Raw genomic sequence first — 25,264 nt, forward strand, 5'->3', positions numbered from 1 at the left:
TGTGTGTGCATGGATGTGTGTGTGTGTGTGTGCATGGATGGATGTGTGTGTGTGTGTGTGTGTGCATGGATGTGTGTGTGTGTGTGTGTGTGTGTTTTACCTTGTAAATAAGCTGGAGCTGAGGAATGCAAATCAGCTTGACTGCTCTGCTCCCTACACTCAGATTTCACCTGCAGCGAGTGGGTGTGTCCACATGTGTGTGTGCGTGCGTGTGCGTGCGTGTGTGTGTGTGCGCGCATTTCTCCCTGCTGTCCCTCCAGAACACCTGGCAAACTGCTATAACAGAGCCGAGTTTCAGTTTGACTCAAACTGCTCAATACCTGTGTACCCGGCAAAGCTGTATTGAGAAATTACATACACTTGTGTGTTGGTGTGTGTTTTATGAGTGTGTGTGTGTGTGTGAGAGAGAGAGTGAGAGAGTGAGAGAGTGAGAGAGAGAGAGAGAGAGAGAGAGAGAGAGAGAGAGAGAGAGACAGAGAGAGAGAGAGACAGAGAGAGAGAGACCACTCTGTCTGCGGTCGACAGAAAAGGACTCATATTGAGGCTTCGTTCCCTAATCTAGCTGTGTGTTACACACACAGAGGGGTGTGTTGACATCAACATTCAGCGGGGATGTGTGTGTGCGGGCCTGTGTTTGTGTGCGTGTGTGTGTGCATGCAGGCCAGTGTGTGTTTGTGTGCCCGCATGTGTGTGTGTGCCGTGTCATATTTCAGCAGGGTGGGGGAGGTCAGAGTGACCTTCTGCTGAGAGAGACTGACACACATATCAGGTGCCCTGTTTCTCACACATGCACTCTAATTGGCTCCCCAGACACCTCAGCCAATGAGATCAACTGTAATACCAGCTGTACCCAAGAGAGAGAGGAAAGAGAGGGAGAGAGAATATATTGATGATTAGGAACATTAAAGTCTTGTTCCTTGGAACATTAAGTTTTGTTAAATATCTCACATTGTCTATTTTAAGTATTTTTTATAGTACAATATAATGTCTGAGGCGTTACGAGTTGTGAGGAGGAGAGGAGAATCTGCAGGGAGACCCGAGGTTTTCTAGAGTCACCCCACGAGAGCATGATCATCTGCCTTCTCCCTCCGCGGGACTTCACACAGGTGCCTGGTCGCCCTGGAAACCACGGCTGAGCGCTGTGCACTCTGGGACATGTAGTTCCAAACGTCACTGTCACGTCCTGGAATGTTCTGAAACTTCTGTTCTGAGAGTGTTATGATTATTTTTGTTCACTAGACAGCCTTGTGCTTGTGTTGTTGCATTCCTGTTGTGGGTGTAGCTCTCTGTCACTTTCTGTTTCTCTCTCTGTCTCTCTATTAGGACACAAACACACAAGGAAAATATGTGATGTCAGTTATGTTGTCATGCTTGAGATATTCCTCTCCAAGGTCCTCCATGAACGGGGATTTATGGTTGAAATATCCCCCCTCACGCGGCGCAAAGGACACTTGCAGATTACCCAACATGCATTGCTGGTGCCGCTCTAGCGAGTGACTCATGAGGCCAGTCGTTTGGTGGGATTTATGGATGTCTCCATGGTGGCCGACACAAACCAATCAAAACTGTACATCCTGTTTATCTCATATGCAGCCAATCGGAAAGACTCTTTCCCCACGGCATAGCAGATATCAGCCAATGACTGGGCTTCTTTCACAGTCATGCATCTCTGTGAGCAGGAACGCCCTATCTAGTGTCTTTGGCTCTAGTAAGGCTAAGTGGTTGTCTTGGTAACCAGTTTTATGCCCCCCCACCTATATTCTCCTCTCTTTCCTCCTCTCCTCCTCCCCTCCCCCCTTCAGCATGTGGGTCATCGTGTTGAGGCTAGTCTCTCAGATGGACAGCTCTCGGGGGTCATTGTGTGGAGGCTAGTCTCTCAGATGACAGCTCTTCGGGGGTAATCTCTGGAGAGCAGACACCCTGCTGAAAGCACCGTGAGTGATATACAGCACAGCCCCACAAAGACACGACACTGAACAGTCTGCTAGTCACACAAATGACATGTTAACAGAATGGAGTATCAATAGAACAGGATAGAACAGCTGTGAATAGGATAGAGAAAGAGAATACAACAGAATTTTTAAAAAGGGACTGTATGTCGTGGAAGTTTTGAGAGAATCAATCGGTAACCACCATCTCTTGACTATTCAAATCTACACAGTGCCACTAGAATTTTTCCACAACACTGTAGTAGAGTATTATCCCATCAGCGATTGAGGGAATGAGATGTGTTCAGCCTGGCTGTGATCCTCCTGTGGTTCTGCACCACACAAGGGTGGCTGTTTAAACACAAACCCTGACCCTGTTCTGCTGTTGCTAAGTGGCTACTTCCAAGGTTTGAAGCAAATTTGATCACATTTGAAGGGTATTTTCTGACAAGTTGAAAACAGTTGGTATATTTTGCATCTGTGAAAAGATGTTATCAAGCTTTGGTGTAGTTCTGTATGTATGTACTACTCCACTCAATCCTGAATTGAACGATAATGGAATGTGGTACATCTGGGTTCCATGTAGAACTCTGTCTGACTGAATGTTCTAGAACGTTACATGGTAAAATGTGATTTCAGTTGAGTCCATTCTGAATGTTCTGGAACATTCCTCATATCGCTGCAGGGTGTATTAATAGCTGTATGATCAACACACCTAAGCTTGGCTATGCATTTGAATGAGCTTCAGAAATACAAGGAAAGGTTAGACAGGATCTGTTGGTACACTGGTCCAAGTCAACCCTCGGGCTGTGCGTGTTTGCGAGAGAGAGAGAGAGAGTGAGAGAGAGAGAGAGAGAGAGAGAGAGAGAGGAGAGAGAGAGAGAGAGAGAGAGAGAGAGAGAGAGAGAGGAGAGATGAGAGAGAGAGAGAGAGAGAGAGAGAGAGAGAGAGAGAGAGAGAGAGAGAGAGAGAGAGAAGAGAGAGAGAGAGAGAGAGAGAGAGAGAGAGAGAGAGAGAGAGAGAGGAGAGAGAGAGAGAGAGAGAGAGAGAGAGAGAGAGAGAGAGAGAGAGAGAGAGAGGAGAGAGAGAGAGAGAGAGAGAGACCAGGCGAATGCTTTTTTTGATTGACCGAATATTGAATTTCAGATCATATCATTAATAATGTATCCGCTTGGTGTGGGAATACATACTATCTTTAATATGTTATATTCGAGAATTTGCGTTAAGGATTGACTATAGTAGGACGGAAAATGACATATATGTTGCTTGTAAAATACATGTTAGGTCTCATATGTCAAACGGTCTCATATTCAGTGTAGTAACGGTAGTACCGTCAGGTGAATGTGGGCCTGATCTAGTGATAATAGGTTATCTAATTTGCAGAGCGTCACTAACGCGTTACTACGCTATTACGGTAGTGACATTTCACTTGTTCAATGAAGCGGACAGTGGACTGGGCTATGAGAATGCACTCCTCCCGTGGGATCCCGCAGAACGAGAAGCTACATTTAAATCTTAATCTTTGACAACGTTTAGGATGAATTATGAATGAGTGCAGTTTATTTTGATAGTTGTGTTCTGTTGGGTTGTCTGCTTGCGTCTGGAGCAGCTTCGGCCGTGTTGGAGCGTGGATGCCGTGATATTTTCTGACCCCTATTTCACGGAAGTGGTGCGCTCCGCCCGTGGGTGCAGGTCTAGCCAGTCTACGGAGATGGCACATCGTTATCTGGCTATAAGCGCAGTGGGACGGTTGCGCTCTGGCTCCGATATTAGACCGGTTATCGGTAACTGAATGACGGATATTGGAGGACGTTATTACGAGTGTAAAGTTGCCGTGTTAGTCTGTGGATCACCGGTATTGTCGGTGTCCGTATACGGGACCATCGGTCACGAGCAACCTGACAGCGCGAGCCTCCGATGACAACCTATGATGCAGAGGAACGTGCGCTTCGCATGTTTGGGACTGAGAGAAGCGAACTAAGCAAGGACAACGGAGAGAAAACAGTCCAGTGACGTCACTGTTCTTTCTCTGCTGGATTTCTATCGATTAACAAGTTCAAGGCTATTTGAACTGGTCCGGTGGACAGACCATAATGATCATTCACCTCACGTCCAGCCTCGCGGCGTGAAGAGGAGCAGGGTTCCGCATGTTTCTGAGAGAACGAAGCTATATTGACAAATCATTTGACTTTTTGTAGCTTTTCTCTCTACCTTGCCATCACTTTCCTCAGTCTCAAGTTCCGCCACAGGCTAAAGCTATTTTTATCCATCATTAATTAATTGATCAAGTCTGAGGGCGAGCGTTGAGACCACATGGTGGCTTGTTTGTTTTGGTCCATATTGAATCCGTCATCCAAGGACATGTGAGGAGAGAAACACGGATGTGACGTGTTACTGGTCATACTGGTTACACCTGGACTGGTCCAATAGCCAAAGCTGTTCTCACTTGATGGTGATCTGGGTTCATTTTGCCTAAGTATTGGAGAAGAATTGCAGATTATTTCAAGGGGAGAGGCTTAACAGCAACATGGTGTTAAGGCATTCCTGAGGTGTAAATGGAGGTCCTGTAGAACATAGTAAACCAAAAGAACTAGACCACACACCGCCCGCCAACACCACCGCCATCATCGCCAACCGCGGAATGTTAGACGTGAGGATGAAGGAGGTGTGTCGTATCTGCGCTCGCGAGCTCTGCGGCAACCAGCGCCGCTGGATCTTCCACCCTGCGTCCAAGCTCAACCTGCAGGTGCTGCTGTCTCACGCGCTGGGCCGAGAGCTGACCCGCGACGGCCGCGGGGAGTTCGCCTGCTCCAAGTGCGCCTTCATGCTGGACCGCATGTACCGCTTCGACACGGTGATCGCCCGCGTGGAGGCGCTGTCCCTTGAGCGCCTGCACCGCCTGCTGCAGGAGAAACACCGTCTCCGCCACTGCATCGGCGGACTGTACCGGAAGACTAACGGGGAGGAGGGGGGGGCGGGGGGGGCCGCCGGCCGTGGACGGGGTGGTGGACATGTCAGGTTTGACCCACGCCAAGTACTGCGCCCTGCTGCAGGATGACCTGGTGTACTCGCTGTACGAGTCCTGGGCGGAGGAGGGGCTGGAGGTCGGAGGTCACCACCCTCAGTGTCCGGCGGGGTCGCAGCCCTGCGGGGCGGGGGGCGCCCCCCGGAGGTGCCGCGGCTGCTTGGCTTGGCGCGTGGCGGACGCGGACTACGAGGCGGTCTGCAAGGTGCCCAGGAAGCTGGCGAGGAGCATTTCCTGCGGGCCGTCCACGCGCTACTCGAGCGTGATTGGTGGGAGTGTGATGGGGGGCGGGAGGGGGAAGGAGGAGGCCTCCGAGGAGCCCCCGTCCTCCCTCACGTTGGTCCCCGGCTCCAAGCCCCCCTCGCGGGCCTCGGACAGCGAGCGCACCCTGGTGGGCAGGGCCAGCTCCAGCCCCTCCATGGAGTCCCTTGAGGCGGCCGGAGAGCTTGCCCACACGCCTGCCTCCAGGGACGGACACACTGAGCCAGGGTTCCACCTGGAGGTCCAGGAGGACCAGGCCTCGGACTGCCTCTCGGAGGAGCCCCTGGGAGGCCCAATGAGGCCCGGGTCGAGGCCCGGGTCGAGGCCCGGGTCGGCCTCCCGCCTCTCCCTGACGCTCTGCTTGGCCCACAGCTGTGCTGTCTACCGGCCAGTCCTCAGCCCCAAGGGGAGCAGGCTCCCAGTGCTGCACCGCCAGAGCCCCAGCAACGGAGCTCCCCGGCTGGGCTTTCCTGAGCCGGAGCTGGGGGTGGCATACGGAGGTCTGGAGGAGGAAGGGGAGATCCACGGTGCTGTGGCCGATCTAGAGGCCCCCCTGATCAGGCTGGAGGGGGGTCTGGACCAGGCGGAGATGGAGGAGCTGTGGGATGATGTGTATGCAGAGTGCCCCCCGCCACCCCCCCACCAGGTAGAACAGACCAGGGGGTGGAACGTCACCAGAGAGTTTAACGCTCCAGGACACTGGAGCTTCTAACCTTCTAGAACATTCAGATAGAAGAGTTTTACTAGCGTCAAGGTTCCAAAACATTCTGAAAGGCTGTTTCCGGAACTTCTAACCTTCTAGAATGTTCAGATAGTTCTCAAAGATGGTTCTATCCGTAATGAGAGGAAGGAGAACAGGGATTAGAGTAGAGCTGTGCTCTTCACCTCTAACTTAGTGGAGCCCACAGGAGAGATGGGGGAACTCTCTAGTCAGCTCACAGCTCTGCGGGGCTTAATTACTCCTTCCCATATTCTGGATGATTAGTTGGATAATCCATCTGTCAATCACTCAAATCCCACTTTCACCCTAAGGGTTTGCGATGGAGAGCAAAATGTGTGTGTGTGTCTATGTGTGTGTGCTGCTCTTTAAAGTGTGTGTGTGTGTGCTCATTGTCTGTGTCTGTAAGCACATCGCATGACCAGTCAGGTGTGTGTAAGCTGGGAGAAACGGCATGACCTCAAAACGTGTGTGTGTGTGTGGATGAGTGTGTGTAAGTGTGTGAGTGAGTGAGTGTGTGTATTTAATAGCCAGTCAGCCGTGACACTGAGAGAGTTGAGCAGTGATGCAGTTTCAGCCTCTCCTGCGATGTGTTACAGCACAATGTTATTCTGTCAGTGAATAAGAGCAGCCAGGAGGCCTGGTAGAACGTGCTGACACATCAGTCTTCTGTACAGGCAGGTTTCTCTGCCTGGTAGCTTCATCAGAACGCAGACTAACACCCTGATCTCACAGTTAACTCACAGCTTCCTTGTGAGGACAGAGACACAGGTAGTGTGTGTGTGTGTGTGTGTGTGTGGTTCAGCAGGAACAGCTCCCTACAGACTACAGATCAGTGTATCTGGGTTATGAGTGGAGAGATGCGATGAGGCCACCGTCTCCTCGACTGCCCTACATTCCCCCTCACCCTGGAGCCTGCAGCCAATCAGACCACCTCACCCAGGAGCCAATCAGGCCACCCTCTGCCACAGCCCTGGCCCTGGTTGGCTGTAGTCTATGACTAAAATAGCAGACCTCGGTCACTCATTCTACATAGACCAGAGATAATGACTTTAGTCTACTGTGTAGATGTGTGTAGACCTGGGTAACTGGGGTTAGGGGCCTGATCTGTTGGTGTCGTTGCACGGGGTGGTATAAATAAAGCTCATCCAAAGTATTTGACCCCAAGTAGTTGTGTTTTGGTGGCTAGTATTTAATCAGAGCAGGTACAAGTCTGCTAGTGGGTGCGTTTGGTTCGGCTCACAAGGGCAGCCTCCTCTGTATGCATCTTATCTTTTTAGATGAGTGCGTGTGTGAGAGAGTGAGTGCGTATATGAGTAAGACAGTCTTGTTTTTGTAGAGTGTCGTCCCCAGGCGTGCTGCATGTGAGAGCCCATGTGCTGCTGATGATGTGGTTATGGAAAGAAGGGAGCGCCACAAAGCACTCAGGACACACTCACACACACACACCATACACACACACACCATACACACACACACCATACACACACACACCATACACACACACACCATACACACACACATCCTTGTGCTTTGGAGACTTCACTTTAGGGCTTTTAGAAGAGAACACACATAGATCATGAATATGAGCAGAGTGGCGGAACAAGGCTGTTCCTGCTTCCTAACCCTGGTGAACACACATAGACACACACACATAGACACACACACATAGACACACACATATAGACACACACATATAGACACACACACACATACCCACACATAGACACACATACTGTCCTGCAGGTTTTCTGTTGTTTGAAAATATAGATATTTCACATATTCAGCACACATACGATTGTTGCTGACATACCTCTAAATCCCTATCTTTGTGTGTGTGTCTCTGTGTGTGTGTGTGTGTGTGTCTGCATGTGCGTGCAGACCCTGATCGAGGAGCAGCAGAACCAGCTGGACCAGTATGAGTGTGCGGCGGGGCAGTGTGTGTGTGAGCTGCAGAAGGCCCAGCAGCAGGTGCAGTCTCTCCAGAGCAAGATCCACGAGAGTGAGGCCAACAACACGGTACACACACACACACACACCTTATAAACACACACATACACCACACACACACCTTATAAACACACACATACACCATACACACACCTTATAAACACACACATACACCACACACACACCTTATAAACACACACTTTCTTTCTTTCTTTTTCTTTTTCTCTCTCTCTACCTACCTAACCACCCACCCACCCAATATGTGACATATATGTGACATGGGAGTCAGGTGGCTGAGCGGTTAGGGAATCGGGCTAGTAATCTGAAGGTTTCCAGTTCAATTCCCGACCATGCCAAAATGACGTTGTGTCCTTGGGCAAGGCACTTCACCCTACTTGCCTCGGGGGAATGTCCCTGTACTTACTGTAAGTCGCTCTGGATAAGAGCGTCTGCTAAATGAATAAATGTAAATGTAAATATACACCATAATACATCTCCCCCCTCCCCAGAAGCTACAGGAGAAGCTGGCAGAGATGGAGGTGGAGCTGAGAGCCGTCCGCCAGGCGGCCCAGCAGCAAGAGAGAACCATCCAGGGCCTCAGCGACTCCGTCAGCACCAGGGACAGCGAGGTGGGGGTGGGGGGCGTGTGCACAGCTGGCCGCATGGGGGTGTGTATGATGTGTGTGTGTATGATGTGTGTGTGTGTATGATGTGTGTGTGTATGATGTGTGTGTGTATGATGTGTGTGTGTGTATGATGTGTCTGTGTATGATGTGTGTGTGTATGATGTGTGTGTGTGTGTGTATGATGTGTGTGTGTGTGTTTATGATGTGTGTGTAGTTGGTGTGTGTGTGTGTGTGTATGATGTGTGTGTAGTTGGTGTGTGTGTAATAAGCCCCTGTGTGTCCCAGGCTCAGGAGCTGTACCAGGTGATAGAGGGGCAGAATGCCACCCTGTGTAAGCTGAGAGAGATGGCTCATCGCACGCAGGTCACACACACACAGGTGAGGCCTCACACACACACACACACACACACAGCATACACTACACACACTACACACAGAATACCTTATACATTCTCTATCTCACCGTCTCCAGCTTGCTTGCTCGGTCTCTCTCTTGATCGATCCTTAATGTTATATAATATATATGTCCCCCCACCCCTTCCTCACCCCCATCCTCTCCCTCTCCTCCCCTCCTCCCACCCCCAGTCCCAGGCTCCAGAGGGGGGTGGTGAGGCTGGCGTGGTAGCCCGGCTCCAGGCTGAGCTAGTGGGGGTGCAGAGCTCCCTGTTCTCCCTGGGTCTGGAGCTGGAGGCGGGGCAGCGCAGCCTGAGGCAGAGCCAGAGGCAGGCAGAGGACCTGGGCCACTCCAGGGACAGGCTCTCCTCCGACCTGCAGGAGGCGCTGCAGCACCGCCAGGTCACCCACAAACACAACCAGGTCTGTGGTGGTGTAGTGTGTGTGTGTGTGGGGGGGGGGGGTTGCATATGTAGTTCTGTGTGTATGTGTGTGTGTACGTGTGTGTGTGTATGTACATGTGTGTGTGTGCATCTGTGTGTGTATGTACGTGTATGTACATGTGTGTGTGTGTGTGCATCTGTGTGTGTATGTAAGTGTATGTACATGTGTGTACGTGTTTGCGTGTGTGTATGTACATGTGTGTACGTGCATGTACGTGTGTGTGTACGTGCGTGTCCGTGTGTGTGAGCTGTCCCTGCTCTCCGTGCAGGAGCTGTGTGCAGCTCTGCAGCAGGGCTCCAGAGAGCAGCAGGAGAGAGAGAGCGCCCTGAGGGAGAGAGAAGCAGAGAGTCTCTCCCTGCTGCAGGAGAGAGACCGCAGCATCGGCCAGCTCAAACAGGCCCTGCAGGACAAGGAGAGACAGCTACAGGTAACACTCTCTCTCTCCTCTCTCTCCTCTCTCTCTCCTCATCTCTCTCTCTCTCTCTCTCTCTCTCTCTCTCTCTCTCTCTCTCCCTCCCTCTTTCTCAATGAGAAATCTTTCATGAGATCTCAGTCTGCCTTTATCTGTGGAGTGGGACACACACACACACACGTCAGCTCATTCCCCCCGCCCCTGTGTGTGTGTGGGTGTGTGCAGGAGTGCTGTGATGAGCAGGACTCGGTGAGCAGGCCCAGAGATGCTCTCCTGGAGAGACTGAGGGAGCGCATCAAGGAGCGAGACAGAGCCCTGGAGGTAACTCAGTCACACATGCACTCACACGCTGACACTCATTTATAGCAGCACTTTTTGGATGATCAGAAACACTTCCTCATGTGCATGTTTCGTGTGTGTGTGGTCCTCAGAGGCCATCGATGAGAGGTTTGTGTGTGTGGAGGAGAGGGAGGACCAGGTGAGGAGGCTGCAGACAGCTCTGAGGGAGAAGGACAGAGACCTGGAGAGACTCCACAGCATCCTGACTAACAACGAGGACACCATCACGGTACACACACACACACACACACACTCAAAACATTTTTTTCGAAATATTTTTTCTACCTTGAGAAACTATTTTCCTTTTTCAAATGTATTTTTGTCAAATCTGTTTTCAGAGCCTGGATGCCCTGGTTGCACAGTACGGAGCTGGACTTGGAGAAGTCGAGTGGAAGCCTTCAGAACCTGCAGGGGCTGAAGACTCAGGAACAGAGACACACACACACGCCCTCAGAGAGAGAGACACACTCATCACACAGCTGCAGAACGCCCTGGACACACACAGTCAGGAGACACAGGTAACACACACACACACAGTCAGGAGACACAGGTAACACACACACACACACACAGTCAGGAGACACAGGTAACACACACACACACACACAGTCAGGAGACACAGGTAACACACACACACAGCCAGACACGCTGCTCTGTTCTTGCGGTACACAGCTTGACTCCCCAGACCAGACCAGGGTAACCAGACACACCTGACTGGGGAACAACAGGAGCGCTGACTCTGGCCCTTGTCTGTCTGTGTGTGTGTGTGCCTGTGTGTGTGTGTGTGTGTGTGTGTGTGTAGGAGCTGAGGGCCCGCCTGCTGACCCAGACCCAGGCTGGGCCCGGGGGCGTGCTGGACGAGCTAAAGGCCAGGCTGCTTCTGAAGGAGCGTCTGTTCCAGGAGCTGGTGTCAGACCGCGGCCGCCAGGCCCAGCTGCAGCAGGCCCAGACCCAGGACCTGCTCAACACCATCAAGCACCAGGGACCTCAGCCTCCAGGTACAGGACACACTCTCCCCCCACCCTCAACCACCCACCCTCCCCTCACCCACCATGGGAGAGCGGGCAGCCAGGTAGTCAGTTATGCAGCCAGGTAGTCAGTTAGGCAGCCAGTAAAGGCTTTAGTGTTTGGACATGATCGACTGTGTTTGAGACCATAAATATGTCAACTGACCCTGAGCTGTCATTCTCCTCCTCCCGCCCCCTTTCTCTCAGGACTGCTCTGATAGGCTCTCGCAGGTGATCGGCGAGCGCACCAGCCAACTGCAGGAGCTGCGCCGACAGCTGTCGTCACGGGAAACGTGAGGTGGGCGAGCTGAGGAGGGAGAGAGAGAGGGAGGAGAAGGGAGACACTGCAGGGCGTGCTGAAGGAGAAGGTGACACACACACTACACACACACTACACACACACACAGAGCCCCCGCACACAGGTGATGTGGAATGTGTTTGTGTGTGTTGAGCAGGAGCTGTTGAAGAGCCAGGAGGGTGTGATGATTCCCTCCTCACCAGAGGGGGCAGCAGAGCGCCTGCAGGACGAGCTGCAGCTGCTGGTGAAGAAGGAGAGGGAGGCCCAGGTATATAGTCGCCCCGCTCTTCATCACATCACCATCATCATCATCACCAACCTCTGGGGGGAATCACACAGCTACAACTTTCTCTCATCCTCCTCTCCTCTGATTTGATCTCCCCTCCTCTCTCTCTCTCCCTCGTCCTTCCCTCCTTTCTGTCCTCTCCCCTCTCTCCTCCTTATCCTCCTCCTTATCCTCCTCCCCCTCTTCTTCCCTCCTCTCTCTCTCTCCCCTCGTCTCCCTCCTTTTCTGTCCTCCTCCCCTCTCTCCTCTTATCCTCCTCCTTATCCGCCTCCCCCTCTTCTTCCCTCCTCCTCTCTCCTCCTCCCCTCTCTCTCTCCCTCCCCTCTCTCTCTCCTCCCCTCTCTCTCCTCCTCCCCTCTCTCCTCCTCCCCTCTCTCTCTCCTCCCCTCTCTCTCTCCTCCCCTCTCTCCTCCTCCTCTCTCTCCTCCCCTCTCTCTCTCTCCTCCTCTCTCTCCTCCCCTCTCTCTCTCCTCCCCTCTCTCTCTCTCCTCCCCTCTCTCTCTCTCCTCCTCTCTCTCCTCCCCTCTCTCTCTCTCCTCCCCTCTCTCTCTCCTCCCCTCTCTCTCTCTCCTCCTTATCCTCCTCCCCCTCTTCTTCCCTCCTCTCTCTCCTCCTCCCCTCTCTCTCTCTCCTCCCCTCTCTCTCCTCCCCTCTCTCTCCTCCTCCCCTCTCTCTCCTCCTCCCCTCTCTCTCCTCCTCCCCTCTCTCTCCTCCTCCCCTCCCTCTCCTCCTCCCCCTCTTCTTCCCCCCTCTCTCTCCTCCCCTCTCTCTCCTCCTCCCCTCTCTCTCTCCTCCCCCTCTCTCTCTCCTCCCCTCTCTCTCTCCTCCCCTCTCTCTCTCTCTCTCCTCCCCTCTCTCTCTCCTCCCCTCTCTCTCTCCTCCCCTCTCTCTCTCCTCCCCTCTCTCTCCTCCTCTCTCTCTCTCTCCTCCCCTCTCTCTCTCTCTCCTCCCCTCTCTCTCTCCTCCCCGCTCTCTCTCCTCCCCTCTCTCTCTCTCTCTCCTCCCCTCTCTCTCTCTCTCCTCCTCTCTCTCTCTCTCCTCCCCTCTCTCTCTCTCTCTCCTCCCCTCTCTCTCTCCTCCCCTCTCTCTCTCCCTCCCTCTCTCTCTCTCCTCTCTCTCTCTCTCCTCCCCTCTCTCTCTCTACTCCCCTCTCTCTCTCTCCCCTCTCTCTCTCCTCCCCTCTCTCTCTCTCTCTCCTCCCCTCTCTCTCTCGCTCCCCGCTCTCTCTCCTCCCCTCTCTCTCTCTCTCTCCTCCCCTCTCTCTCTCTCTCCTCCTCTCTCTCTCTCTCCTCCCCTCTCTCTCTCTCTCTCCTCCCCTCTCTCTCTCCTCCCCTCTCTCTCTCCTCCCCTCTCTCTCTCCTCCTCTCTCTCTCTCTCCTCCCCTCTCTCTCTCTCTCTCCCTCCCCTCTCTCTCTCCTCCCCTCTCTCTCTCCTCCCCTCTCTCTCTCCTCCCCTCTCTCTCTCCTCCTCTCTCTCTCTCTCCTCCCCTCTCTCTCTCTCTCTCCTCCCCTCTCTCTCTCCTCCCCTCTCCTCTCTCCTCCTCTCTCTCTCTCTCCTCCCCTCTCTCTCTCTCTCCTCCCCTCTCTCTCTCTCCTCCCCTCTCTCTCTCCTCCCCTCTCTCTCTCTCTCTCCTCCCCTCTCTCTCATCCTCCCCTCTCTCTCTCTCCTCCTGTCCTGCAGAGGGAGCTCTCAGCCCTGCGCAGCTCTCTGGTCCAGCTCCAGCAGGAGGCCCTGAAGCAGGGGGCTAGATTTGAGGGCCCGGCCCAAGGAGCTGCCACCAAGGACAGCATGGGTCCGGAAATACAGTTGATTGATACTGTTAAACACCTTTTGTTGTGGAATGTTTCACTGAATGTTCCCTTACTCCTTCTATCTCTCTTCTTTCCCTCCCTCTCCCTCTCTCCCTCTCTCCCCCCTCCTCCAGAGTGTGTTGGAGCAGCTGGTGTCAGAGTACCACTGTCTGAACCAAGCTCTCAGGGCAGAGAAGAAACTGTACCAGAGTCTCTCACAGCTCCACACTGGAAGAGACAGGTAGGGCACACACACACACACACCTGTTTCATCCGAACACTGGTATCACTGTGTATTCAGTTTGTTCTGGAGAACTTTCTCCGTGTTTGAGTAGCATCAAACCTGTCTCTCCTCCCTCACATCTCTCTTTTCCCCTCTCCCTCTCTCCATATCTCCTTCTCTTCATGTCCGCTCTCCCCCCCTCTACCCCCTCTCTCCCCCCCCCCCCCCCCCCCCCCCCTCCAGCCAGGAGAGGACCCAGGCCCTGCATACTGAGCTGGATTCTGTGCAAGCGCTGCGCGGGCAGCTAGAGGAGGTCCTGGCGAGGACCCGCAGCACGGCCCTGGCGCTGGAGCGGGCGTCCGGGGAGCCGGACGGGGGGCCGGAGGGGATCGGAGGTGGGGACGGGTGTGGGGTGCCTCCGGGGCTGCAGGGGCGCTCTCACTAACTCTGAATTGGCAGGACACACTGTACTGTTGACTGGCTAACTCACCACTAGGGAGGGAGGGAGGGAGGGAGGGAGGGAGGGAGGGAGGGAGGGAGGGAGGGAGGGAGGGAGGGAGGGGAGGGAGGGAGGGAGGGAGGGAGGGAGGGAGGGAGGGAGGGAGGGAGGGAGGGGAGATCTCCATTCCTGTCAGTGTTGCTAGGTAGAGTATAAGATTTCCTCCGAAGTGGCAACGTGCAACTCAAGACTTGTATTTTATTTATTAACATTTGGACTGTGAGTGTGTGTGTGTGAGTGTTTTGTTGTTTTTTTCATATACAAATATGCAACTTTATTTGCAACCTGCCTGTGTGTTGCTGTGCAGTGTTGTGTATTGTTGTGTGTCTCACCACTGTGTCAACATTCCAGCCTTGTCGTCACGGTGATGCAACATGGTGTGTTCTAAGCTTCATGTCTTAACAGTGCAATATCTTACCAGTCATCCATCTTCTCTTCCCATTCTGTCTCTATCTACACGCTGTCAAATATGCAGTTAAAAGAAAATGGCCAAGCTAGTTTGCAAGATGTTGAATCTTATTTAAGAATATTTTTATCTGCTAGTTTTAGTCCTTTAACAGAAAACCTTATGGTTGATTTTAAGTCTGGAAGACTTGCATGGAGTCAGCCAATGAGGAGCTTGCGGGTCACTGTTGCTAGGTAGAGTTTAGTGATGGCATTCGATTATCTAGCTGGCAGTTGTAGTTTAGTTGTGGAATTCTCCAGAAGCATGTTACAATCCTAGAGATAGAGATAGCTTATCAACAGCTAGAAGCTTAATATCAAGCATCTTGAGTCTTAAAAAAATAAAATAATTGTTAGGCCTGTAAAATAAATCACATAAAATGTGATAAACCAACATTCAGGCCAGATACTAAGTATCTAAATCACCTGCAGAACGAGAATGTGTCACTTTCCTCCACGTCACTGGAGATGGAACTCAACACATTTTTTCATTTTTTTTGTACTTGAAAGAATGGAAGAAAAATAAAACTGCAGTTTTTTTGTTTCTTTTTTGATGAAATCTGATTGGTTATGAATTTCTTGTCTTTAACTGGGGGAGGTTGCTATGGGGATTTGCCAAACTCCCCCCCCCCCCCCCTCCCCTGCTCTCCTCATGGTGGGTCAGTTCCTGCTAGCCTGTTCCTCTCTGTTCCTCTCTGTTCCTCTCCTGTTCCTCTCTGTTCCTCTCCTGTTCCTCTCTGTTCCTCTCTGTTCCTCTCTGTTCCTCTCCTGTTCCTCTCTGTTCCTCTCCTGTTCCTCTCTGTTCCTCTCTGTTCCTCTCTGTTCCTCTCCTGTTCCTCTCCTGTTCCTCTCCTGTTCCTCTCCTGTTCCTCTCTGTTCCTCTCCTGTTCCTCTCTGTTCCTCTCCTGTTCCTCTCTGTTCCTCTCCTGTTCCTCTCTGTTCCTCTCCTGTTCCTCTCTGTTCCTCTCCTGTTCCTCTCCTGTTCCTCTCTGTTCCTCTCTGTTCCTCTCCTGTTCCTCTCTGTTCCTCTCCTGTTCCTCTCCTGTTCCTCTCTGTTCCTCTCTGTTCCTCTCCTGTTCCTCTCTGTTCCTCTCTGTTCCTCTCTGTTCCTCTCTGTTCCTCTCCTCTCTGCTCCTGTCTTTAGCACCGTGTTCATGGGTGCTCCAGAACACCCTCCATACCCTCCTTGTCCCAAATATCCACACATACAGACTCACACACACAGACTCACACACACAGACTCACACACACAGACTCACACACACAGACTCACACACACAGACTCACACACACAGACTCACACACACAGACTCACACACACAGACTCACACACACAGACTCACACACACAGACTCACACACACAGACTCACACACACAGACTCACACACACAGACTCACACACACAGACTCACACACACAGACTCACACACACCCACACACATACACACACAGACACCCACACACAGACTCACACACACCCACACACAGACTCACACACACGCTCTCTCTCACACACTTTCTTCCCTGTGTCCTCAGTGACTGAGCACACATAAGACCAGGGACAAACCAGGAACATTTAACAGTCTAAAACTAACTATCCATAAATACTTTCATTTTAATGATTCATCATTGATTCATCATTTCAAATGAATGTTAAACACCAGAACAACTTAGTATGAGAGGATCGTCCCCCCTCATCCCCCCCCTCCTCCCCCCCTCCTCCCCCCCTCCTCCCCCCCTCTGCCTCACAACCACATGCATGGTGTTCTACCTGTCTGCATGGCTGTGTGATGTCACTGAATGTGATGTCACTGAGTGTGATGTCACTAAAGTGCACCCTATGATGTCAGTCTGGGAAGATATCTTACTTCCTGTAAACGCTGTCTGCGTCTATAAAATCATGAACCAAAGTAACCTACAAGGTTACAATAGCAGCACACACACACACACACCAAACCACACACATCAACAATCTGAACCACACACACACACACCACTACACACTGACCCCACACACACTAAGACACTCTGAACCACACTCACCAACAAGGAACCACACACAACAGCAACACACACACACTTGTAATTTCTGTGTGGGGATAAATATACAACACACACCTTACACCTGCATAAGTTATATTATATTGAGTATTTACTAACATAAAACAGTGATTTGAGCATGAGGCCACCAGGTTGTTTGTAGAGTGATTTAAGCTCTGTCACTGTCTGACACACACACAATCAGACATGTCGGCAGTCTGTCTTTCACTTGACTTGGTGCTCGTTGCTCCAGAAACAACCGGCCACTCCGACACACACACACACAACCCTTGCACACACACACACACACACTGTAAAAACTTCCTGGGATTTTACTCATAGGCAGTGGGTGTTTGTTGCATGCAACAGTGTGTGTATTTAGTGTGCGTGTTATTTTTATGGGTTACAAAAGGTTTCCCTTTGTAATTCCTTCCACATACAGTTCACCCCACTACACACACACACATCCACAGTGTGTAGATGTGTGTGTATACGTGTGTGTATTCACTCGCTCTCCTATTGGAAGATAAAGAGTTCAGTAGTGTTCCGTTAGGAGGTTTGACATTCCTCTGAAGGGACTCTGGCATGAGAGGATAAACAGCCTCTGCTGGGGTAGAGATCTGTGCCTCTGCTGGGGTAGAGATCTGTGTCCCAGCACTCACACAAACACACACGCCTCTCACACACCTCTCACACACACACAGGATTGAGTGTGTATCAGGGCAGGGCTGAATAGAGGTTGGGCCTACCGCTCGTGACATAACATTTCCCCTCAGTCGCATGACTGTAGCTGGAGTGATTCAGTCCAGGAAGACGAGGAAGAGAGGGAAGAGAGAGAACAGGAGGAGAGAGAGGAAGAGAGAGAGGGAGAACAGAAGGAGAGAGGGAGAGAGAGGGAGAACAGGAGGAAAGAGACTGAAAGAGGTTGAGCCGGAGGAAAGAGAGAGAGAACTGGAGGAGGAAGAGAGGTGAGACACGAGGAAACAGACAGAGAGTGAAAACAGGAAGCGAGAGAGGGAGAGAAGGGGCGAGCCAGAGGGAAGGAGAGAGCGCTCCAGTGTATCCTACAGACATGTGTTACGAGACAGAAACATAAGTGGTGTGTGTGAGTGTGTGTAAGAGTGTTTGTGAGAGTGTGTGTGTGTGTTCTGATCAGCTGGTTGGTGTGTTCCAGAGCTCAGTACGGAGGAGGAAGAGGAAGGAGATGATGAAGATGGCAGCAGTGATGAGTTCACAGACAGCATAGAGGACGATGAGGCCAGAGTTAGCTCCAGAACTCTGATCTCCTCTCAGGTACGACTGCTGCTAACTCTCCCTCTGGTGCTTCAGCTGGTCTAGACCAACGTCTAGCTGTCTAGGTTCATGTTGTCTAGTTGGCTAGTTTAATGTTGTCTAGGTTCATGTTGTTAAGTATAGTTTTATGTCGTTTATTGGTGTTTATTTGAATGTTAAAGTGTAGGTTAAGGTGTAATTAAATGTTTAAGTTAATGATGTCTAGCTTAGTGTTGTGTGGTTGAATTTAGTTTTGGCTTTCTTAGCTCGAGAATAGCTACTCTGGGCAGGAGAGTGGCTGATGTTTGTGCTGGAGCAAATCCTGTCTTTCCATCTCATTTCCTTTGTCTTTCTCTCCCCACCCCTCTCTCTCTCCCTCCCTCTCTGTCTCTCTCTCTCCCTCCCTCTCTCCTTCCCTCTCTCTGTCTCTTGCTTTTGAATAACCCCTTTACCTCTCTCTGTCACCCTCCATCTCTTTCTCCCTCTCACCAGGTAGGGGGCGTGTCTGGAGGACCAGGAGACACGGTGCCGTCCCAGAAGGCCGAGCGGCCTGGGCAGGTGAAGCCGCTAGAGGAGATGCCCCTGCTGGAACACACCAGGTACCTACTGGTCTAACCTGCTGGTCTAACCTGCTGGTCTAACCTGCTGGTCTAACTTACTGGTCTAACCTGCTGGTCTAACCTGCTGGTCTAACCTGCTGGTGTAACCTGCTGGTCTAACCTGCTGGTCTAACCTGCTGGTCTAACCTGCTGGTCTAACCTGCTGGTCTAACCTACTGGTCCAACCTGCTGGTCTAACCTGCTGGTCTAACCTGCTAGTCTAACCTGCTGGTCTAACCTGCTGGTCTAACCTGCTGGTCTAACCTACTGGTCTAACCTGCTAGTCTAACCTGCTGGTCTAACCTGCTGGTCTAACCTACTGGTCTAACCTGCTAGTCTAACCTGCTGGTCTAACCTACTGGTCTAACCTACTGGTCTAACCTGCTGGTCTAACCTGCTGGTCTAACCTACTGGTCTAACCTACTGGTCTAACCTGCTGGTCTAACCTACTGGTCTAACCTATTGGTCTAACCTGCTGGTCTAACCTGCTGGTCTAACCTGCTGGTCTAACCTACTGGTCTAACCTGCTAGTCTAACCTGCTGGTCTAACCCCTAACCTGCTGGTCTAACCTGCTGGTCTAACCTGCTGGTCTAACCTACTGGTCTAACCCTAACCTGCTGGTCTAACCTGCTGGTCTAACCTGCTGGTCTAACCCTAACCTGTTGGTCTAACCTGCTGGTCTAACCTGCTGGTCTAACCTACTGGTCTAACCTGCTGGTCTAACCTGCTGGTCTAACCCCTAACCTGCTGGTCTAACCTGCTGGTCTAACCTACTGGTCTAACCTGCTGGTCTAACCTGCTGGTCTAACCTGCTGGTCTAACCTGCTGGTCTAACCTGTTGGTCTAACCTGCTGGTCTAACCTGCTGGTCTAACCTGCTGGTCTAACCTGCAGTACACACTGTGTCTCTATTCTTTCACACACTCCTGTGGCAGATGCTGTTATTCAGAAGCACAGTTTATGTTTGAGCGATCGTGTGAGGGACTCATCCGTCCTTCCTTCCCCTGCAGGAGTGATCTGAGAGAGGAGGCCCTGAGAGAGGCCGGAGAGAGGCCAGGGGGGCTGAGGCCGGGGCTGGGAGGAGAGCATCGAAGCAGGCTGAGCTTGGAGGAGGAGGAGGAGAATGAGGTGATGGAGGAGGATGAGATGGAGGACGAGGAGGATGTGGGCGGAGCCTGGCGTGGCAAGCGTGGCGCCCCGTGTGTGAGGCTGAGAGAGGGGCGGAGCCAGAAAAGACACTGCACGCGCCCACACTCCCTGGACCTTGGGACCCTGCTGTCCCACCGCCAGGAACACACACACACGGTACCTCACACACACACGGTACCTCACACACACACGGTACTTCACACACATACACACTTAAATGTCTGTGTTGCTTCAGCAGGCTATCTAGGGCTGTTTTCTTAGCCACTGGCTGGTTTATATAAGCAGTGAAATCCTGGCATCTCTGCCTCTCTCCTCCTCTCTCCTCCTCTCTCCTCCCCTCACTCTCTATCTCGCTCTCCCTAGGAGGCGGGGCCTGGCGAGGTGAGAGGCGAGGTGGGTGGGTTCTGGCGGCAGGTGGAGGCGGGGCTTCGTGAGCAGGCGAGCCGTCTGCGTGCTGATTTGGCGCTTAGCCGTCAGGAAGGGAGAGAGCTGCAGGAGAGGCTCATGGTCTCCGAGGCAACCGTCCACGCCCAGGCGGAGCAGCTGAAGGACTACAGGGAGCTACTGAGTGAGTCTCACACACACACACACACATACAGGTCAGCACACACACACACACACACACAGGTCAGCACACACACATACAGGTCAGCACACACACACACACACAGGTCAGCACACACACATACAGGTCAGCACACACACACAGGTCAGCACACATAAATATGCATGCATGTGTGTCCAGTGATGTGGTGCTGACCAGTGTGTGTGTGTGTGTGTGTGCTCCCCAGCGGAGACCTCTGTGCCCCAGGCCAGTAAGCAGGTGCAGGTGGACCTGCAGGACCTGGGATACGAGACCAGCGGACGCAGCGAGAACGAGGCCGAGAGAGAAGACACCAGCAGCCCCGGTACCACACACACACACACTCACACACACACATACACACTCACACACACATACTGACACACACACATCCACTGGCTGATTTGCCTCTCCTTTCCTCTCCTCTCATCTCCTCCTCCAGAGTTTGATGATCTGGAGATGTGCACAACACTGTCCCACCAGCAGGACTTCGAGGGCGGGGGCGGGGGCTGGTACCATGGCGACGGCAGTGTGGGAGGGGCCTACGAGGAGGGGGAGGATCTGGGGCCTGACTTTCTGCAGCAGTTGGTGGAGGACTTGCGTTCGCAGCTGAGCCGCTGTCACAAGGTGATCCGCGGGCTGCAGCTACGTGTCCGCTCTCTCTCCTCCACCAGCGACTACGCCTCCAGTCTGGAGAGGACCCCCCGCAAGGTACACACACACACATACACACACACACATACAGTTGGAGAAGCCTTGCAGGATACGACAATCAGCCTCCCTATGTTCTATTTTGTTCTATTTTATTCTAATGTGTTTCATTCTCCTGACCACTCTTATCCTTTCATGTCTGCTCCTCTCCTCCTCTCCTCTCTCCTCTCCTCTCTCCTCTCTTCTCCTCTCTCCTCTCCTCTCTCCTCCTCTCTCCTCTCTCCTCTCTTCCTCTCTCCTCTCCTCTCCTCTCTCCTCTCTCCTCTCTCCTCCTCTCTCCTCTCCTCTCCTCTCTCCTCTTCTCTCCTCTCTCCTCTCTCTTCTCTCCTCACCTCTCCTCTCTCTTTTCTCCTCTCCTTTCTCCCCTCTCCTCACCTCACCTCTCTTCTCTCCCACCAGGTGAACTGGGCCTTCGAGGCTTCCCCTGTGGCCAGCGGCCTGGAGGAGGATGAGGGCTGGGCCTCGGACAGCCTGGGGCCTCGCCTGGAGCCCAAGCCTAGCCGGGAGCTTCGGGAGCTGGTGTCCCGCGTGGCCTCGCTGGAGGCCCAGCTCAAGAGCTCCAGGCTGGACAGGAAAGGAGGCCTGGCGGAGGAGGAGAAGTGTGCTACCTGGCCTGGGTGAGGGAAGGGGGGAGGGAGAGGGGGAGGGGAGGGGAGGGAGGAGAGAGAGAGAGAGAGAGAGAGAGAGAGAGAGAGAGAGAGAGAGAGAGAGAGAGAGAGAGAGAGAGAGAGAGAGAGAGAGAGAGAGAGAGAGAGAGAGAGAGAGAGAGAGAGAGAGAGAGAGAGAGAGAGAGAGAGTGTTCCACATACTCATCCGTGTTTGCTGAGATGGAACGTTGAAGGCGTTCTGACCCCTCCCCTTCCTCCCCCCACAGGAAGTACAACACCCTGATCCAGGCGCAGGCTCGCGAGCTGTCACACCTGAGGCAGAGGATGAGGGAGGGGAGGGGGGTGTGCCACATCCTCACCCAGCACCTGGGAGACACCACCAAGGTACCTGCGGGCATGGCTAACTTAGATCAACAAGAGTTGGCTAATTTAGGTTAGCAAAGTATGATAATGAAGGCTAACCAAATACGCTAATATAGGCTAACACATGCTAATATAGGCTAACACATGCTAATATAGGCTAACACATGCTAATATAGGCTGCCACAAGGTAACATAGAAGTACATAATTATATTAATATATAGTATCATGCTATGCTAAGTAACATATAAGTAACATATATATGGTAGTATATATCATATAGTAGTATGCTAGTGTAGGCCACATGGTATGATGAATAAAAAGGTTGATGTTTGTTCTCTGTGGTTGTGCCAGGCCTTTGAGGAGCTGCTGAGAGCCAACGATATAGACTACTACATGGGCCAGAGCTTCAGGGAGCAGCTGGCGCAGAGCTCCGCCCTGGCTCAGAGGGTGGGCACCAAGATCAGCGGGCGTAAGTGTGGACAACCATGCTACTGTCACACACACACGTTTAGATGCACACGCACGTACCGTCCCTCACACGCAAACACACACACTGAGCTACAGATATGCAAAGGTGCAATAAAATGTACGTTCCCTGAATAAGCAGTTGTTGTCTATGTACATATTATACAACTCAATAATCAAACGACTCACATCTTCCTCTCTTCTCTCCTTCTTCTTCTCCTTCTTCTTCTCTCCTTCTTCTTCTCTCCTTCTTCTTCTCTCCTTCTTCTCTTCTTCTTCTTCTCTCCTTCTTCTTCTCTCCTTCTTCTTCTCTCCTTCTTCTTCTCTCCTCTCTCCTCTCCTTCTTCTTCTCTCCTTCTTCTTCTCTCCTTCTTCTTCTCTCCTTCTTCTTCTCTCTTCTCTCTTTCTTCTTCTCTTCTTCTCCTTCTCTCCTTCTTCTTCTTCTTCTCCTTCTTCTTCTTCTCTTCTTCTCCTTCTTCTCTCTTCCCTCCTTCTTCTTCTCTCCTTCTTCTTCTCTCCTTCTCTCTTCTCTCCTTCTTCTTCTCTCCTTCTTCTTCTCTCCTTCTTCTTCTCTTCTCTCCTTCTTCTTCTCTCCTTCTTCTTCTCTCCTTCTTCTTCTCTCCTTCTCTCTTCTCTCCTTCTTCTTCTCTTCTTCTTCTTCTTCTTCTTCTTCTTCTCTTCTTCTACTTCTCTCCTTCTTCTTCTTCTCTCCTTCTTCTTCTCTCCTTCTTCTTCTCTCCTTCTTCTTCTCTTCTTCTCCTTCTTCTCTTCTTCTCTTGCTCTTTTTCTCAGGTGATCGAGCAGAGCTCCAGGATGACAAGATGGGCCATGAGCTGCTTGCTCTACGGTGTGTGTGTGTGTGTGTATGTATGTGTGTGTGTGTGTGTGTGTGTGTGTATGTATGTGTGTACTGTGTGTTGTCCCACTGCTCCTGGACTGCTCCTGATCTGAATTACACCTGACAGTAACCACACACACACACATACACACACACACTCGCTGTGTCATCGCAGTAGCTGCCAACTGCTCTGCACGTGTGTATGCTGTAGGTCTGAGCCCTACATGATTACCAGGGGCACATGCAGTGAAGGGACGGCTTTTCTCCAACGTGTCGGACAAGATCAACCGTGAGATGAACGTCCGTGAGAGTGGAGCCAGAAGGGCTGGATGTAGACAAATTGTTATTCCTTTCCCAGGTTAGCATTTAAGTTGTAGGTAGCTATTCTATTGCCTGGTTAGTCTATAGCTGTATCCGCTTTATCTTTTGTGCATATAGTTAGCTTTGCTTTATCCAAGTTAGCTTTTGTTAAGCTTTGCTTTAGCAAGGTTACTCTGTAACTGAGGTAGCTGACAGCCTGACCTGACCTCAGTGAACGACTGGCAGTTCACCTTTTTCCATCTGCTGAGCTCCAGAGATGCACAGCAGGTGTCGGCTAATCCTCTCTGGGCTGCAGAGAGATGGAGCTGGAGCTGGGTGGAGGGGGGAGGGGTGGAGGGTGGGACAGGGTGACAGAGGGGAGCTAGCTTGACCTAAGAGGCTCAAGTTCTGATTCCTCTCTGTCCCTCCCTGTTTTCCTCTCCTGACGGGGTCATGTGATATCGACGTCTCTCCTTTCTCAATCTCCCTGAGTTCACTGGAGAGGCGGATGAGGAGGAGGAGAGGCAGAGGGATTTTATCCTGCGCTTGTTGGACTGAGACGAGATTGACGTGCACTGGATTACACAGTCTGTCTTTTTGAAGATTTTACCCGATCTGTAACGAAGCTGAAGGTTGAGAACGTGTCTGCTCTGGAGCTCCACGGCCGAGGCAGCCTGGGCATCGCGTCTAGCCCAGATCGGCTGTGCGTTCGTGGGCTTGTGTGGAGGGGCAGATGGCCCCGCTGTGGAAGACCATGCTGTCTAAGAGCAGCCCTGTGTACCGGAGGCTCTGTGGTCGTTCTCGGGGGGAGGGGAGAGGGGCGGGGCCAGGGGCGGGGGCCAGGGGCGGGGCCTTGGAACGCTGCCCTGGGCAGGGAGAGGTTGGCCCTCCGCACACAGCTGCAACAGTAAGACGGGACACACACACACCGACACACACACACACACACACACCGTAACTCAGAAGCTGCATCCTTAAATTGTGGTCTGTTGTGTGTCTTGCAGGTACAGCGAAAAACATAACATAGGATGTGATCACTGACTCTCTCCTCCTGTGTGTGTGTGTGTGTGTGTGCGTGTGTGTGTATGTGTATGTGTGTGTGTGTAAGTGTGTGTGTGTGTGTGTGCGTGTGTGTGTGTGTGTGTGTGTGTATGTGTGTGTGTAAGTGTGTGTGTGTGTATGTGTATGTGTGTGTGTGTGTGTGAGTGTGTAAGGTGTGTGTGTGTATGTGTATGTGTGTGTATGTGTGTGTGTGTGTGTGTGTGTGTGCAGGCTGAGTAAGGAGCTACAGCAGAAGGATAAGATCATCGAGTCTCTTCACACCAAGCTGCAGCAGCGACCGGAACACCCCCTCCAGCTGCCACGCCCTCTCCCAGACCACCGACCAATCGGACAGGACCTCCTTCGTGTCGGACGAGTGTCGGACCAATGAGGATCTGAGCTGTGCTCGGATGGGGACGCTGCCAGCGAATACCAGGAGGAGCAGCGGCAGGGGGCGGGACATGGAACTAGAAGTGCAGGTATGTTCCGGTATTCCTCCGTTTTTCTTTGTCTTTCTCCCAGACATCTTTCATCCCCCTCTCCGCTCTCCTCCAGACCTCCGCCCATCCCTCCCTCCATCCCATGGTCTTAAGTCCTGCAGCAGCTGTCCCAGCATGCTTTTCTCTGCCCCCGTTCTGGCATACCAGTCC

General features: G+C 52.2%; 1 pseudogene; it reads left to right on the top strand.

The window, feature by feature from the left end:
• Positions 1 to 4,410: 4,410 nt before the first annotated feature.
• The window catches only part of LOC134036597 (myomegalin-like), a 21,182-nt pseudogene continuing 328 nt past the window's right edge, over positions 4,411 to 25,264 (top strand).

This window comes from Osmerus eperlanus, chromosome 16 (assembly GCF_963692335.1).
Source record: "Osmerus eperlanus chromosome 16, fOsmEpe2.1, whole genome shotgun sequence".
Taxonomy (NCBI): domain Eukaryota; kingdom Metazoa; phylum Chordata; class Actinopteri; order Osmeriformes; family Osmeridae; genus Osmerus; species Osmerus eperlanus.